This window comes from Aptenodytes patagonicus, chromosome 16, assembly GCF_965638725.1.
Source record: "Aptenodytes patagonicus chromosome 16, bAptPat1.pri.cur, whole genome shotgun sequence".
Taxonomy (NCBI): domain Eukaryota; kingdom Metazoa; phylum Chordata; class Aves; order Sphenisciformes; family Spheniscidae; genus Aptenodytes; species Aptenodytes patagonicus.
In genome coordinates, this window is record NC_134964.1 from 5,096,103 (window position 1) to 5,109,062 (window position 12,960).

The 12,960-nt window shown below is 48.1% G+C and overlaps 1 long non-coding RNA gene across 1 annotated transcript; it reads left to right on the plus strand.

Annotated features, from left to right (window-relative positions):
- The first annotated feature begins 495 nt into the window (after positions 1-495).
- On the plus strand, positions 496-12,628 carry LOC143167846 (uncharacterized). The gene is made up of 5 exons (XR_012996607.1): positions 496-596; positions 1,319-1,437; positions 1,772-1,863; positions 2,296-2,437; positions 12,359-12,628. It is a non-coding gene; the product is annotated as an uncharacterized LOC143167846 (long non-coding RNA).
- Positions 12,629-12,960: the final 332 nt, after the last annotated feature.

Consider the following 12,960-nt stretch of genomic DNA (forward strand, 5'->3'; position numbering starts at 1 on the left):
ACAAAGGTCTAAGAAGAAAAGCAGCAGCTTCTTGAAAGGAATAAAGTCAGTTTGACTCCAAATGTGGTTTTTTTTTTCCACTTTGGCTTTCACACAAGCCAGGATCCAGAATGATGGTTTCATAGCCTTTAAGATGTTTCAAACAAGCAGTATTATTCTCTAGGAAAAAATGTCCCCCTCTCTCCCAGGCAGCCTCTGCAAATTGAATTCACAGTCCTGAAAACCTGGAACGGATGCCAAGCATTTTAATCTTACCAAAAGTAAACAATGAGCATAAATTTACATAAAAATTGACTTTTAAAATTATTTCAATGTTAACATTGCAAGTGACACTGTAAGTATATTATGTGACTTCGGGCCTGCACAATGCTTTTTAAATGGATGCTGCTGTTACAGCAGATGCTGGTCAAGTTTCTTTTCAGTTGTTTGTAGGAAATTACATGGAGAAAAAGCTCTGCTTTAGGAAAAGCCCAAAGGAAAACAGAATGAAAAGAAGGAGCAGGTTCTCCAGGCACTGCTGGGTCTCTCCAGACACATTTTAGCAGGGTCGGAGGATGCTGGGAGGATGCTCTCCATGATTGCCGGAGCCTCCAGAGGTGAGCACATGGTCCCAGACGGGTTGCATTTGCTGGCACTGATGGTCTCCAATGTTTGCTCACAGATTTTTCTTCTTGCTATTCTCTTCCTCAGCTAGTTTTCCACATGTGAGAAACCTCTGGGAAGGAAAATGGGAGTAAAATTTGTTTGTGAGGGCAGGGACTGAATTAAAGAGCAGCCTTCGTGGGAGAAGGGCCCTGGCAGCGAGAACGGCTGGAGCTAGGCTGGCCCTTGCCTGTGGGCGAAGGCTGGTGTGTCGCTCATTGCAAATAGCTCTAAATTATCAAACCTCCAGCCCTGTTCAGTTATTGGATGAAACATTTTGGCTTGGGGTGGAGAGTAGCTCATATGAGATATTTTAATGGCTGCTTCTGATCTTAAAACCAATGAATCCCTATCCAAACTGAGAAAAACCTCCTGGTAGCTACACTGGCATTTACTGCATAAAGATGTACCAAAGTATATCTAAGCACAGAGTCTGCATTATCAGACCTTTGGAGATTACTTTTATTTTCTTCTCTCTGTTAAATATAGCTCAGCTCTGCTGCCTTGCACACGAATAAAATTTGCTGGCTATTACTTCTAGGAATCATACATTAAGTATTTTTAAAATGCTGTTCAGCCATGTGTTTGCCCCTGTGTTTGCGCTAGATGGGATCGCTGTTGCGTAAGCCCCAGTGTTCCCTGTGCATGATGATTATTTGTTGGCTCATTTATGTAGGAAGTAACCTTCACTGCTTCACCACTTCGTACGTCTTTTAACAAATCTGAACACGTGGCGGATTCTCTTATCTCGAGCGGTGGGGTTTTGCCCTTGGCTGGAAGCGTGGAGTGGACAAGGTCAGAGAGAGGGAGACGGTCTCACCTGGTGATTTCTCTGGCTGGAGGTGCTGTTTGATGGCTGTGCAGGGTTGCTTTGCACAGTTCCCTCTGAAGAACTGTGGTTGGGTGATGCTGGTGGGGTTGGGGGATCAACACGTGGTAGCTGGATTTCAGCAGGGAAAGGGCAGGGTCAGGGGAGCACAGCTCAGCATCCTGCTGGAGGAAGGATGCTCTGCTCATCTCCTCCCAAGGAGAACCCCCGAAGGGAGGAGGAATCACACGTATCCTGTGCTAAATGGCATATGACTCAAACGGGAAAAAAAAAAAAAAATCACACCTCTTTATTACACAGATTTATCTCGCTGTGTCGGGGCCTGACAACCACCACCAGATGCTCATCTTCTCAGTCGCTTTATTGGATTCTGGGACATCCTCGTAATTGCCGTAAGTGGGAGATGATTCCCCAGCATCTGGTATGTTTTAATACTGATTAAGAGCGCTTATCAATCCACTTAAGGACAGAGAGTACATGCTCGGTGTGCAGTCAGAGGCAGCCTGGCAAATTCTAAAGGATCATCATTTGATCCTATTCTTTCCTTCGAATTGCTGCTGAATGACTGAGTCCTTGCTACCGGACCCTGCTGCAGTTTGAACCGTTAAAGGTGGGGAGCCATTGCCCAGATGTCATCTCCGTTTCTGGCGATGGGCAGGAAAGTGCTGGCCCATTTCCCCCAGCCTTGCCCCCAGGTTGTATTTCAGGAGCTGCTGAAATGCTATCTAAGCACCAGTCGCTCATGAAAAGTGCATTTAGAAGTTAAGGCCCAACAGAAATCTTCCAATAAATTAAAACGACTTCTGTTTCAATTTTTGGTTTAGGTTCAAAACGTCTCCTGCTCTCTTTGAGGCTGGCTGCAGATATCGATGAGCACAGCTGCTTGGACACATTTCAGCTGGGCGTCTTTTAACGGAGGAGGGAGCACTGCTTGGAGGTCTACGGAGGCAGTGAAGTCTCAGGCAGGTGGGTTTCCCTGGTCAGCTTAGAGTGAGGAAAAAGGGAGGAATAAAACTAGCTAAAAGCAGATATTTCAAGAATTGCTCCAAAGGTTCTGTTTTCATTCCTGGTAGGAATAAAAACATGGGGTTTAGGCAATTTTTAAAATTTTTATTCCCTACTTCCTTCCTCTGAGGAGCCTGGCAGTGTTTGGTCAAATGAGAGTTCGTGCTGGCGTGCATGCAGCAACGCTGGCAACCTCCCATCTTCCAGGCAGAGCTTTGGAGGTGGAGGTTTTCGAGGGAGACAATGGTGCAAAAGGGTCTGTTTGAACAAGGGAATTAAATATTTCCCCTCATCGCTCCTTGTTGAGGAATGCTGCTGGGTTTTGAACAGTACACGAGGGCAGGGAAAAGGCATTCTTCAGGCTTGCAGGGCTCCAGCGCTGTCTAGACTTCATAATGCAACCGTGCACACCACCCTGCCTTGAACTCCTGCCACGGCGTCTCTCAGCGTGTCCTATAAATGGAAGCTGAGAAGCCTTGCCTCTGCCAAAGCCTCAGTCACGCTAATGAGACCCTAGTTCCTGTTGAATTTGGCAATTTGTCCCACTAAACCGGTGAACTTGCAGCAGGTGGTAGCAAAGCTCATTTCCTAAAACCACATCCCGCTGGAAACAAAAAGCCACACCTGACTTCCCGTGGTGGGGCGACCGCATCTCCCTTCAGGCTAACGGAGACGCCCGGATGCGGGGATGGATGCTCCTGCACAGGGAACCTGCAGACCACTGCTCTGCAGAGGTGATCTTTGGACTGGCATATCGCTCTTGAGTCAAATCGCTGTCGAGTCATCTTAGAAAAGTGACACTCGCTGCTCGAAGCCTGTCCTGTTGAACATGGCACTGTCTATGTGAGGTTGCAGCCATCAAAAGCAATCTGTTCTTTGGATGTTTCTGTCCCATCTGGCTCCATGAGTCTGTTGGCAGAGCTTGGCTGTGCAGAATTGGTTTGGGTCACCCTGGGCATTAGGATGCATTTCCTTCTCCACCCTCCTTTCTCCTCTTTCTTGCAGCTAAGCATACTCTTGTCTCTCTGTATTTCCCACTGAAGACTGAAGCAGGGCTTGGTCACCTCTGTTTTTCTAAACCCAGTAATGAGCATCTGCCAGGAGGCAGAGGTTTTCCCTAAGCCCGTGGTTTGAATAACTCATTCTTTACAGCCTTGCGCCTCTCCCAGGCGCACGCTGCCCACGAGGAGTGGGAAGGACATCTCTAGCCTCTGGATGCTGCCTCCTGCAAAGTCCACGGCAGCATATGGCCACCAGCACACAGCATCCTCGCTGGCCTGAGCAGCCCGGGCTGACGGGAGCGCAGCGCTGGCCAGGCTCGCTGCCTTCGCTCTAGCACCAAGACAAAGCCTCCTCATTTCGCTCTCGCTGGAGTTTTGGTACGACCTTTCCCATGGCATGTGGAGTGGAGAAATGTCTTCCCTGCTTTTACCACCAGAGGAGGTAATGAAGTGATAGTGCTGAACAAAGGTGGGGGCGTGGGGTTGAGGCAGAAAATGAACCAGCATCTTCCAAGTGCAGCACCCTTGTGCCAATGCCTTCCACCCCTGACTCGCAGACACTGGTACCTGGCACAGCGCTTCACTAAACTCACCTGCCAGGCTGTCTTACTGCATCGCTGCTCCTATTAGCAGGAAATTAGGGTCTTAGTTGTTGTATTTTAAAAGAGCCTGGAAGTTTCCCGGAGTGCTTTGTGGTTCGTGTGCTGGCCCTTTTGGGTGCCTGGGAAGACACTCCTCGGAGAGCATCAGTTTCCAGAGGCTAAGTCCCAAGCAACGCAGATCTCTGTTTCTTTGTGTGAAAACGGAGGCAGCTCAGATCTTCTGTCATTTGGGTGTGTGCTCCTGCGCTCCATCAAAAGACAGTACATTCCTGTGCAAAACTGTTGGCTGTAACTGAACAGGCAGAAGTGAAATCAGTGAAATGCTACCTAGATCCCAGTAGGAGATTCATCCCCAGTGTCAATTTAAACTTTGGACTAACAAGCTTTTCAGACCTGCTGAAGCTTCTGGTTTGCAGTATTTTTACCTTTTGGACTGACAGATCATACATGGGATTTGCATCAGGGACCGACATGTCAGGACCCATAAAGAAATCTTATTGCCCATAGGAATGGGCTCGTCCAACTCATTATGGTGTTAGGTCTGCCCACCCCAGGAAGGATGGAGGAGGTGCCTAGACTGAACAGAAAGAAGGTCAGTTAGGGCCTTGCATCTCAGATGAGCAGTCACTTCTTAATTTACATGCAGGGAAATGGACACAGAGATCTTCTGTGCTAAACACAGTAACAAATGCTGAGAAAACCCGCAAAGTCCTGCTCCCATTTCCTGCTCTAAATCCCGCACAACAGACCCTGATATCCAGGGCCGGGAGCCAAATGCTCTCAAGTCAATGGAAAGATTCCCCTTGACTTTAATGGTCTTTGCATGAGTGCTTAATTCCTTCCTGTTCACAGGCTCTCTTGGACTTGGTTATGGAAACAACTGCAGATATAAAGTGCTGCAGTGAACTGTAAACCCTTCAAAGCAGAGCGATGGCAGATTTTGCTGTCCTCCCAGACAGTTGGAGTGGGTTTTGTTTGACAAAAAGCCTGATATATGTTCTTCCAGCCAGCGCGGTGGCTACAGTGTGAATGAATGTTTTAACAAATATTTTCATGCAGACAGGGTTTGTGGTCAGCCCGCTGGGTTTGGAGCCAAGTTCTTCCCAGCAGGACGGGAAACGCAGGGAGCCTGTGTCCATGCTAGGCGAAGCTGAACCTCTGCAGCTTTGACACGCCAGCATCCCTCAGAGCTGCAGTCTTGGGTCTTGCAGCTTCTGGGGACTGGTTCAATTCCCTGCCTGCAAAGACCATGTCACGGGTAGAGACTAGATGTTGCCCAATTTTGTCAGCTCTTTGTGAAATGTAAGGTTTTTGCCCCAGACTGTACCACTGCTGGCCACTGTCCCACCTTGGGCGGGGCTGGCATCTAAAACTGCCGAGAGAAGGGCATGAGACCCCAGCTCAGCGATGCACTTGCTTAACCATAAAGATGTTGTGAAGGTCCAGTCCCATTGCTGCGCTGAGCACTCTCCTGTCTGGACCAGGCATCACACGTGCCATCAGCCCACCCCACGTGGTGAATGAAGCTGAAGGCATTATCTCTGTCACTTTTGTGGCTCGCTCCACAAGACTCTCTGTTAGGCAAAACACTTAAAGAGGTGCTTAACTTTAAGGACATAGATCTGTTTCACTGACTTCCACGGGGATTAGACACGTGTAAGTGTTTGGCTGGGGAGGGATCTTGCTGCATCTGGCTGTGCAGCGCCATCGAGGGGTACACGGGATTTCCTCCTTGACGCCTGGGACTATCAACTAGCGCCTTGAAGCATGAGATCTACCTGTGCTGATCTAATCATACAAGGAGCAATAATAGCAATCAGATTATTTAGTGTTGATAAAGCCCACAGACACCGTATCTTTTAGCGGTATAGTGACTTTCACAGGGGATCTGAGCGTTTGAGAAGAGCGGAAACTGTTTTCTGATGTGGAAGGTTGCTCAGCCAACTCTCGGGGGAGAGGAGGCTGATGATGGTTGCTGTTTCTTTCTCTACACCCTAGAAACTTTCTGTATCTAGTTAAGGGTTTAGGTTGCTTTACTTTGCTGTTCAAACTCCGGATGGGTTTTGCAGTTTCTTTTTTCCATGCACCCAAAGGCAACTGGGTGCCTGCACCCCCCACCTGCCCATCCCTCACTCGTTGTACACAGAGTGAGTACAAATGTGACTCTGATCACAGCGTGGTCTTAATGGCTTGGACACAAATCTGCACTCCTGGAGCCACGTTCTGCAAGAGGAACTGAGACCTCACTTTCGCAGCTGTGCATTCCTGAGATGAAAAGGACAGCTCAGGCCCAGGCTGTTTTGTAGCAGAAAGTCAGACGTGGGCAATCTATGGAAAAGTCTGGCAGCTGCAGGAGCTGTCTGGCTGCTGGAAAAATCTGTAGCTAGCTCCATCGGGGTCCTTTCCTGATGCCTTGATTTGGGGAGCGCTCCCCCTCAGATTTCTAAGATTTTGAATGCTTGCCCATCGGTCTCACTAGACATGTGGCTGTATGAAGACTCCCAGTTCAGAGACATAGGAATTATAAGGTGCTGGCCTGGCTCTTTTGGAAGGATTATTGCTTTTTAAAGTCACTGACTGCAGCCTAGGCTGATCATTCAGTTGCAGAGGAAAATAGGCAGCAGACCGAGACGTGGATGAAGTAATGAGTTCATCTCTCTGCAGTTTAGCCAGGTACACATTTTTTTCTCCTGGAGCTTAATTAACATGCATACATCTTTCCTCACATTTTTATGAAGCTTAATGGCAAATAACGGTCACTCTCTAATTAGACCAACTTTAACTTGTTTTCATGGCTGAAAAGGACAGATCCAAGGGCAGTATCGCTTCCCTGTATTTGGTTACGCTGGGATGCGCTATGTCCAGCAAGCAGCTAGAAACCCAGGTTTTACAATCTGGGCCAGCACTCCCATGGGCTGGACTGTGCTGGTGAGAGGAGGATAAACTTCACCAGTGGAAAATACATGCGTTAGTCTGGGCTGGCTGATAAATCCTTGCTCGGCTGATGCTCTTCCTGCTCCGTTTTGCTGGCATTGGCACTGACCCCATGGACCTCGTCCTCTCTGGGGTTTGGAGTTCCCCTGGCCGCAGGAGCAGCCCATCAGCCACGGCTTGCTGCCTGCTCAGAGCCCTCTCCTGCCTGGACTCCTCCTGGTGTCCCCAGGGCTCACTGAGGAAAAGGGAAAATGAAAAATTGTCAATGGAAACAAGCACGCCGTGATCCTATGGCCTTCCATTCCACTGTGATTTCGGTTACTCCAGACTATGATCAGCACAGCCAGACCAGTCCTCATCCCAGTCCAGTTGCCCACTGGCATCAGTAGTTGCTGGTGAGCACGGCTGGCTGATGTGCCTCATAGCAGGCTTCATGGAGGGTTGATGCAGTCCCAGAAATATCTTTGCGCTCCTTTGTGATATCCATCCAGCTTAGTTGCATCCTGCAGGGTCATTGGTTATGAAATGGCTGATTTTACAGTGGTGTTTTTAAAATTCAGCTCTTCTTAATATGGAATTGCATTTTACTAGTATGAATTTTGCAGCGTTGTGTTCTACGTGAAATTACTGCTGCTCTAACATGCCAAAGCTCAGGATGTTTTGTTCCATTTTCTTGTCTAAACTTGACCAGTCCCATGAAATCAAAATCTAACCTGAAATACTCAAATTTCCTCAAATTGCAATGCATACATGGGAAATAAACACATTTAGATGTGTTGCCAGGACGGTTGCACTATGAGAGAAGGTTATGCACTATGAGAGAGCGTGCAAGTCCAACATGACTCCACCGGTGGGTGGTTTGGGTCTTGGCCAAGGCAAGGAAGTTGGAAGGAAGCATGCGGCTTGGGTGCTTTGTGGCTTGACCATCTGCAAGGAGAATGAATAGGCACCATCTCTCTCATCCACCCCCTCCAATTTAGTGCATGCCTGGAAAAAGGCAGTGGTAGGTGCTGTCTGGATAATAAATGGCATCTGTATGACAAATGGTGCATCTCTAGGGCTTTCCTTTGCAGACTCAGAAAGTTGTGGCTGGAGTGATGGGAACAACAGAAGAGGTGACTGCAAGACCAGAGGGTTCAAAGAGCTTAGCTCGGCTGCCTATTCTGGGGATGAGTTAATCAGCTATAATATGTTGAAGTCTGCAAGGCGTGGTGATGAACAGGAGCATACGGAGGGGGAAGGCCATATAGTTAAAAGAGAATTGGTGATAGCACAGAAGTCCTTCTGGCAATGTGATTTATTAGGCTGTGATGGTGTCTTTCAAATTAAGTGGCAGATGCCTCATCACGCATGACATTTAATGCAGGATGAGAGCGGTTTCACTGTAGGGAACCATCCTCTGTCTGCAAGGGAGGCACTGGGCAGGCTGGACCGAGCTGGCAGTGCTGGTTTTGTGACTGCCGCGGCTTGCATCATGCTCGCAGTTGGAAAGGGAATTTTTAAAATCAGATTTTTATTAGATGCCTAATTGACTCATCATCCCTGCCCCCCCCCCCATGCACACACATTTGCTCTGCCCTGAAATGTGAGCTAAACAAGGCTGGCGAGAAATGTTTTCTGAATATAGCTGGGGAGAGAGAGAACTGGGGAGGGTGAAGAAGGAGTGAAATCATGCCATTTTTTAAAACAGACGATTGTAAAAGACTGAAAAAAAAAAAACCCCACCCCGTACAAAAAATAACAACAACAAAAAGAAGTTGTGGTTTCTTAAGCCAGTTTGCATTCCTGGAAGTTGATGATGCCTTGGATTACTGTTGTTTTTTTAGACCTCTTTCAATTTTTTTTTTAGGATAGTTTGTCTGTAGTGTGGGTATGTGTGGGTAGAGAACTGGGGAATATGCAGAGGGGAAAAAAAAAAAGCTAAAAACGGGCAGGAACAGGCTGACTGCATACGTTTTTTTTTTTCCTTAAGTAAAAAAAATGAGCTTGAAGTTGTTGAAGATTTGTGTATGTGGGGGTGGAGCACAGGCATGGCAAAGGAAGTGGATCCTGAAGACCACATCTAATACAGGATCTTTTGTGCTTCATTAAACATCATGCCTCCTCAGCTATGGGAGAGCTGTGTCTCAGTTTGCAAAATAATTAGTCCAAACTTCACTTGCAAGCTGCCTTGCTCTGCAGAGAGGAGGAGGGATGCAGCCAAGCCGTCCCAGGCCAACGTGCTGGGAGCATGATGGTATGGTGGTCTTGCAGGTCTTGTATCGGTGCCACCAGGAAATTTGTTTCTTTTTGCTGTCCAGTTCTGGTGTCACATCTCATTTTGGCATTTTTGCTTAGAAAACAGTTGTCTTCAGGAAGCATTTCTCTTTTCTCCGTGTTACTCATGCTTACGCCGAGCTGAGCCCCACCGGTCTCCATGGGATGCTGCTGCTTTGCGGGAAGTCCAAAAAACAGAGAGTTAGCTCAGCTGGTCCCCGAATGGGACAGAGGGAAGGTGGGGAGTCAGAGGGCCAAGGTCTCCTCCCATTTACATGAGTGTGTAATAGCTAGAGCATGTTCTGGCTATTCTGCTGATTTCCTGACGGTTGCTCTGGATTTGTATTGCTTGCACTAAAAGAAGGGTCTGGTCTGTAGTTTGAACATCTAGAGGGAACTTAGAGGAAAAAAAACAGTTGTTGCATCAGTGTCTGAAGGAGAAATAACTTTGCCCACTCTGCCAGGGCGTGCGATGGTTTCCTGGGGAGAACAGCTCTGCGCTGGCAGGGGCTTTGGCTCAGGCACCCGGCGGCTGTGCCCTGCCCGGAGGTGGCAGCTATAAAAGGTGTGGGGTGCTGTCACTGCCAGGTGAAAAACATCCATTAAATTTTCACTCCAAGCTCTTCTCCACCCTGAAGCTCTGTAGACATGCCAAGATCACAGGGTTGTTTTTTTCCTGTTACCAAAGCAGAGCCTGACGTTCCCAGTCAGTGTATCCAACAGGTCTGTTCTTTGCTCGTTGCTCCTTTCCAATACAATAAGGCCTTATTGGAAAATCTCTTTTTCCAATAGGAAAATAAGAGATTAGCTCTCTTCCTTTTTTCTCAGCTGGAAGCTTCCTTGTAAAATATTAATCTCCATATTATTTTTCCCCCCAGCAGGTTAATTAATACTTGATTAATCGCCTCGAAAGCTAATGGATATTTATCCAGACCATGAAGGAAATGACTGCCTTCTACAAATAACTGCAGCAACGCTCGCTAGTGCTCACTGACAACCCATCTTTATTTACGCTCCTTCTCCTTCAGGAGATGAACTCTGCTTGGCTCTAGAGGACTTAATCATAACCTTTTCCCAGGGCTGGTTTTGCACTGGCCTGGCTCGATGTTTTCCTACTTGAGCTTTACTTTGTAAACATGGTGCCTTTTTCCGAGGGAAAACAGCAGCATTTGTGGAGAGAGACCCAGACAGCACGGCGTAATCGGTCCAGCCTGGACCAGCAAGGGCCATTTGAGACCTTGGGTGTTTTCATGGGCTGGGAGGAATCTGGCACTCTCTGAAATATTGTTTAGTTTTGGCTATTGAAAAAAAGATTGGAGAGCCCTTTCTGAGTTCCCATCTGCTTCAAATAAATGGTGTTTATTGTCTTTGTCTCCAGCTCTCCAGCTATTGTCATCGGTGGCCTTAATTAGGAGCACATTAAAAATCATGTCTAGTTTGTCACTCGCGTACAGAATTAAAAAGTAATTATTTACTTTTACTGTTAACTTGCACGTTCGTCCTGGGTGCTGCTCTGCATCGACGAGAGCGTCTGGCTGCTCTCTGGAGAGGAAAGTCCTTGCTGTCCATGTAGACTTCAAGGGCAGAAATAGCTGGATAGGTGCCGGGAAGCTGGACAAGGGGACCGAGGGGCCCAGAGGTGGCGTGAGACTTGCAGCAGATGCTGGAGGCCAGCCAAAGCATGACCTGTTGTAATGTGGTGCCCTGGCTTTTCCAACAAGCCTGCCCATTGCTCGCTGCTGCCCGTGGCTGGGTCTACACCAGGTCTCACGTCCTGCACCTCTGTTACGAGTCTAATGCTGCTCTCATGGCTCCAGAGGGGGTGGGGGCTGCCAAGAACTCTTATGTGCTTGTCCAAATCCAGGCTGGAAAAATATTGCTGATGTAATTTCTAGGCTCCTGACCTCACTGCGGTAAAAGCCGGTGGACAGCTTGCCCTGGGGTCTGCAGGGTGGACTTTTTGTCACTTCAACAGTGACACTTGTTTTGAGGCAGGAACCAAATGAGCTCACTCCTCCTGTGTTGCTCAGTCTCTTGGTTTTCATCATAAGTGATGCAATTTGTGAGGCTGCCTCCAGGAAGCACCAGCCTCTGGAGCCACATGAATGTGTAAAGATCTCAGCTTTTGTTCATTTTCCTATCCTTCATGAAAATGTGAGCTGAAAGCTTCAAGCACAAAGGAGCTGCTAGACATTTTTTATGATTGTTTTAAAAATCTATGCTGCTTAAGATGAACTTACGGTTTTGGGTTTTTTTCAGGGACAGCGGCTCATGAATTTTTAATTCTTGAGCTTGGCAGCACTGGTGGAATTAGAAACAGAACAGCTGATTTTAATGAGTGCAAGATTAATGCAGATGAGCTTGGCTGAAACTGCGATCCAGCTGAGGAGAGAGGATTGTCTCACTTCACCTACCAGCTCCCTCCTCAGTGGGCTGTTATGTTACAAGCATTACCATAGCGGAGCATATTCTCATCACTGGTCATTACCTGAGGGAGAGGTGCTCATTAAACAGCCCGGTTCATACAGGATATTTTGCACATTAACCCTTGGCAGCTGCCCTGGACCCCCAACAGTCCTGCAAGGTGGACTGTGGCTCCTGAGCGTGCAAGGGAGGAAGAAGGAGGGTGCGGATGGATGTGCACTGATGGAGGAGAAACCTGCCTTGACTCGGGGTCAGTGTCCGCTGGATGGGAAGAAGACTTTTGGCTGCTGCATGGAGCCACCACAGCTCCAAGCAAGGTCACGGTCTACACCTGCTGCCCATCCCTTGGTGGAGAGCTGTTGTTTTATTTGTTTGATAAAGTGCTTAGCACTCTGGATCATATAAATAGCGGTTACCGATACGAGAGAGCCAGTGGCCCAGAACGCCCCTGCACTGGGCAGAGCTCTCCCGCTGCCCTGAGCTACCCGTTAGCTCAATGACTTGCTTTCCTAAACACCCGAAATTAGATATTTGTATAGTGAGTGGTTTTATTACCTGAGCAATGAGGAAAGATGGGGGAGGCTGAGCTGAACTAATTTTATTTGATTCTGTGGGCAACTGGCAGTTTCATATCTCTGTTTTATTTTTTTATATGTTTTAACCAGGTAGTGCTTTCAGAGATTGCATCGCTGAAGGTTTTGCCTGCTTGGGCTGTCGAGCGAATGTAGCAGGAGCATTTATGAACAGAGCGTGACGAACCATAAATAATGAGGAGTCTCCCAGGAAAGCATCAGGGGACTGCGGAGGAGAAGACTGGCCCGGCAGTTGGTGAAGCGCGTCCACCTTTACAGGGACCTCCTGCCTGACCACGGGTAAGCCACAGCATCGTGCTCTGCTTCAGTGTCCCACCCTCAGAGTGGAAGGAAGAGCCACGCAAGATGTATTGGCAGTCCCCAACCCAAGGGCTTCTTGGTGTCTGCACGAGCCTTTGCATCCTATGGGGATTAAAAGATGAGACAGGCTGCTCAGCAAAATAGTGGGACCGCAGAGGCAGATGGAGAGGACATTGTTATGAGCCTGTTTTGCAGCTGCAGTTTTGCAGGTCTCAGGGGTCTAGTAGGGAAATCTGTGAGGGCAAAGGGGTGCCTGGGACAAAAGCGTTGCACCCCAAAATTAGAAGACCCTGAAAGAGAGCATCTAAAATAACAGCACACCCACTGTGCTCTTCCCAGGTGCTGGAGGGCCAAGGATGTCTCTGTGCCGGGGC